Source organism: Humulus lupulus, chromosome 3 (genome assembly GCF_963169125.1).
Source record: "Humulus lupulus chromosome 3, drHumLupu1.1, whole genome shotgun sequence".
Taxonomy (NCBI): Eukaryota; Viridiplantae; Streptophyta; class Magnoliopsida; order Rosales; family Cannabaceae; genus Humulus; species Humulus lupulus.
In genome coordinates, this window is record NC_084795.1 from 98,004,660 (window position 1) to 98,009,600 (window position 4,941).

Here is a 4,941-nt window from a genome sequence, read left to right on the forward strand (position 1 = left end):
CTCAAGCCAATGATGTTTCAAATGCTCCAAACCGTGGGGCAGTTTAGTGGGATGCCAACGGAAGATCCTCATCTCCATCTTCGTTCAATTTTGGAGGTGAGCGATTCTTTCAAGCTACAAGGAGTGAGTGAAGAGGCATTGAGGCTGAAGCTATTTCCGTTCTCTTTGAGGGACCGAGCTAGATCATGGCTTAACACCCTTCCTCCCGATTCCGTTACAAATTGGAATGACTTGGCTGAGAAATTTCTAAGAAAATACTTCCCTCCCACCAGAAATGCAAAGTTTAGAAGTGAGATTATGTCGTTTCAGCAGCTGGAAGATGAGTCCACTAGTGATGCGTGGGAAAGATTCAAAGAGCTTTTAAGAAAATGTCCACACCACGGTATCCCACATTTGTATACAAATGGAGACATTCTACAATGGTCTCAATGCAGCCTCTCGAATGGTCTTGGACGCTTCAGCCAATGGAGCCATTCTTTCCAAGTCTTACAACGAAGCATTTGAGATTTTGGAAAGGATTGCAAGTAATAACTATCAATGGTCAAACACTAGAGCTCCTACTAGTAGAAAGGTGGCGGGAGTTCTTGAAGTAGATGCATTAACGGCTCTAACAGCTCAAATGGCCTCAATGACCAACATTTTGAAGAATATGAGTTTGGGAGGAAATATTCAGCCAGCTGCTGCCATTCAAAGTGCAGAAGTATCGTGTGTGTATTGTGGGGACGGGCATACTTTTGAGAATTTCCCTTCAAATCCAGCCTCGGTCTTCTATACGGGTAATCAGAATTTCAACCGCAACAACAACCCATATTCTAACACTTACAATCCAGCTTGGAGGCATCATCCAAATCTGTCATGGGGGGGTCAAGGAGCAAGTTCAAGTGGAGCACCAACACAAGAAAAACAGTCATATCCACCTGTTGACCCACGATTTAGCCAACTGACACGGAGTCAAAATATGAATGATATAGATGAATATGTATAGATAATAACGTAATGACAAAAGTAAAGAAAACACAGTAATTTATGGTGGTTCGGCCCCAGGATCTGGTAATGACCTACGTCCACTTAGAATGATATTGATATGGGATCAAAAGTGTGATCAGAGAACTTGGGTTCAATGAGTTTCAACACTCCTCATAAACAATACAAGTTTTCTCAGATAATTTATATAATCTCTATGATTTCCGGGCTCCAAAAAAGTCCCTTCCCATGAGCCATCTCCTGCTTTTTATAGGCTCATGGAGGGTTGCCCAATATTGTTACAGATATTATCCCCTGAATCATCAGATATTCAGAAGATTGCATGAGATAAATTTGGGATTCATAAGATCTTTCCGTAAATGTTGCTTTGCCAGCGGAACCACCGACCAGTTTGGTCGTGGTAAAGACAGGTCTGTCCTGCTTCTGGTGTGTCTCCTGGTCGATACTCTAGCAGACGCTCCAGGTGTCAGCCACGTGTCAAGAGATTATTCGCCACGTCACAAATGCTAATTTATTGAATAACATTTGCCCCCCAAAGTTTATTTACCACGAACAGTAAATAAACTTGAGCGAACGACCCTTCGGTAACCCCTCCTGACGTGTCAGAGCCCTTCGTGCGTTCTTGAAAAAAGCAAACCACTCCTGTCTAATCAAGGATTTTCAGTTTCCCAGAAACAATTTTGACGGCCATTACGCTTCCCCATACTTTGAAAATGGAAAACTAATGATCACGCCTTTTGAATACCAAAGACAAACTTATATAAGGTTACTTGAGCCACTTCTTTCCTTTTTACGCACGTCATCTCTTTGCCGAAAAACCCTAAAAACCAGAGCTTTACTCTCTCCGGCGAACCTTCCTTTGTGCTGTAGGATCAGATGGTGGGCTCATTGACTCCCGAAACTCTCACTTCCATCTTCACGACCACTTTCCTTGGTAAGCTACTTTAAAACTCCATGCTTCTAACCTTTCGTGGTGCATGCTTTTAAATGGTGTACTGTTTGAATCTCTTGGTTTCTGGTTTTTTGAACGCCTGTAGATAAGATGTTTTTGTAGGCAGAGTAGGCTTTTGAGTAGGTTTAAAACCCAGGATTAGTGCTTTTTAGGACGTAGGATCGAAGTAGCATTTCGATTTTTTTAAACCAGTTAGAAATAATTTTTTCCCGTCGTAAGGGGAGTCGAAAAAGTTTTTCAGGAAAAAATTTCACTTTCACCCTTTTGGTTCGTTTTTTTTTTTAACTGTTTGCACAGAGAGACTTAGTTAGAATGCCGTTATATAAAGGCTTAGCTTTTATACTCGACCAGCGTTACTTTAAGAATCTCCTAGATTCCTCTGACCTCGCCTCCCCATTCTTCTGTTTGCAGATTTTGATGCCAGATTTGTGGGGAGGTGAGAGACCCATCGACGACGACCTCCTCGCCCAACTGCTCGAGGGAGAAGAACAACCAGCCGATCGCATCCACCAGATACCTTTCTCACGAGCCTCTTCCAGACCGCACCCTTCTCCTTCAATGGCCCGTTCAAAATCCTCTGGAAAGAAAAGGCCCGAATGTGAAAGTAACCCTTCTTCTTCTGCCCAGCCTGATTCGCAGGCGGGGGCTCCCTCGACCAGTGGTCGAGAGAATCTTGTTCCTGACCCCAATATCCAAACTAGGGCTTGTCCTCGTCATCGCAATCCGCCTGATGTCGAGTGGTACACTCCTCCAGCCAGTTCGATGACCCTTCGGATGGTCGCCAACTGCTTCAGAAAATACCCCCTAACGGGGGTAACCATTACACGTCCTACTGCGGAGCAGAGGGCTAACCGTCCAGGAGGAGCAAACAGCGCCTGGTCCCGGTATTACATTAAAGCGGGGGCTTATCTCCCTCTTCATCCTTTCTTTGTGGGGGTGGCCAATTATTTCGGTGTCGCTCCCTTTCAAATAACCCCTAACGGATATAGGATGTTGGCTGCACTCTATGTCCTGTACAAACTTAACAAATGGCCAGAACCTTCGCCTCATGAGGTTAACTACCTCTTTGACCTCAAGTCCAATCCTCAACACAACGGGACGGGCTTTTTTCACTTCTGTCATTAGGAAACTGGCCGGACGTTTTTGAGTGGCACCACCCACATATCAAACGTGGGACATTACAACAAGGAGTACTTCTTTACTCCGGATATATCCAGTGACAACTTGGCTTTCGCGAGAGGAGGTACAAATTTGTCTTTGCCTTGGTCGATACTTTATCATATAGTATTTCTTTTCGTCATTTCTCAAACTCGATCTGCTTTTCAGGCCCCTGGTTGCGCCCGACCCCAACACCAGACATGGTGTCGAGGTCTGATACTCTGGCCAAGATGTCTGCCGCAACCAAATGTGTCAAGACCTTGACACTAGAAAAGAATTTGAGGTCGTCTGGCCTTCTGGCTCCTCGCCATGACAATAGAGGGTCCGAAACGGACGAACCCACTGCCGGGGGGGTTCCCGAGCAGCAACTTCCTGTGCCCTCTCCAAGGAGGAGGCCAACAGGAGTTACGATCAGGGAACCCACGGGCAGCCCTTCTGCAGAAAGGCCTTCTGCTCCCCAAGGCAAGGGGAAAGAAAAGGCCACAGAACCAGTTGTTGACTTGGAAGAGTCTTCTGATGACAATGGTAACGTTATTTCGCTTTTAAATGGTCTGCCAATCCCCTGTCACATGTTTGACGGGGATGACAACTTTACATATGCTCCAAATCTAGGGCCAAACTTCTTCATGCCAGAAAATGAGTATATGATTAATAGAGTCAATAGTATAGCGACCAGTAGTTGTAGCTCGGGTATTCACTTTATTATCTTCTTTCTGTTGTATTACTTACTTTCACCTTTTTCTTCCCTTACTAACCTCTTGTGTTTGTCTTCATGCAGATATGTCGACTCCCAATATCTTTGACATGTACCAGGCCGAAGAGGAAGAGGAAGTCCCTCAACTTCAACGGAGGTCAAAGAAACGAACTGGTGAAACCAGTCAGGGCCCTTCAGCCAAGAAGAGTCGACCAGAAGATCTTCCTCAGGGCACACCAACCGGGCAAAGTCCTGCGCCAACTGGGCGAACTCCTACCCCTCCTCCAGCTCCTTCTGAACAGCAAAACACCCCCGCTCGGTCCAACCCTCCAGCTGCGCCTGCTAGGGAGCATCTTTCTCGCGAAGAGGCTCATGAGGCCAGGCTCGTGAGCCGTACCATCCGATCCGCTAAGGATCGAATTGAATGCATAGGCAAAGGTGAGCGTGTTGGGGCCGCTATGATCCAAGCTGAAGAGCTACCAGTCGATCAGATCCTGAACAGGGCTCTGAACGAGATCTCCAGCGTAAGTATTTCTTTATTCCTCGAGTCTTTGTTTTTTTTAGCCCTCGTGATAAGTCTTGACTTCTTTTTCTTTCGTTTATAGGCCTTACTTTCTTCCATTACTGCTCGTACCCGAGCCCAGGCCTACTTTGAGCAGATTGAGGCTAAAGTTCTCGAGAAACATCAGGTGAAAGCGGCTGAGGAGCTTTCGGCTGCTGAGGCCAAACATGCTAAGGAGTTGGAGGCGGTGGTCCGAGAGAGGGATGCAGCGGTGACCAAACTGTCCGCGGCTGAAGCTGCAAAAGATGCAGCGGTTAAGCTGAGGGAAGAGTACCGGTCGTACAACAAAACTCATCTCCTTGAAATCAAGCATCCGGAGGGGGTAGTCAAGTCTAAGGACGAGACTATTGCCACTCTTGAGGGCAAGGTGCAGCAGTCGGAGCTTGACAACTCCAAGAATCTGGAAAAGTACAAAAGGACGACACTCCGATGTTTCTATAACTTATGGAAACACAATCAGGGTGCTGACTTTAGCTACCTTTCAGAGGAAGTCAGAGTTGCGGAGTTGGCTCGGTGCGCTGCTCAACTGGCTGAAGAGTAGGCAAGAGCCGCGATTCCTGCAACCCCAAGCGTCGTTGGTTTGGACGAAGA

General features: G+C 46.4%; 1 non-coding gene across 1 annotated transcript; it reads right to left on the minus strand.

Moving 5' to 3' along the window:
* Positions 1 to 279: 279 nt before the first annotated feature.
* On the minus strand, positions 280 to 386 carry LOC133828110 (small nucleolar RNA R71). The gene has a single exon (XR_009890750.1). It is a non-coding gene; the product is annotated as a small nucleolar RNA R71 (small nucleolar RNA).
* Between the last annotated feature and the right edge of the window lie 4,555 nt (positions 387 to 4,941).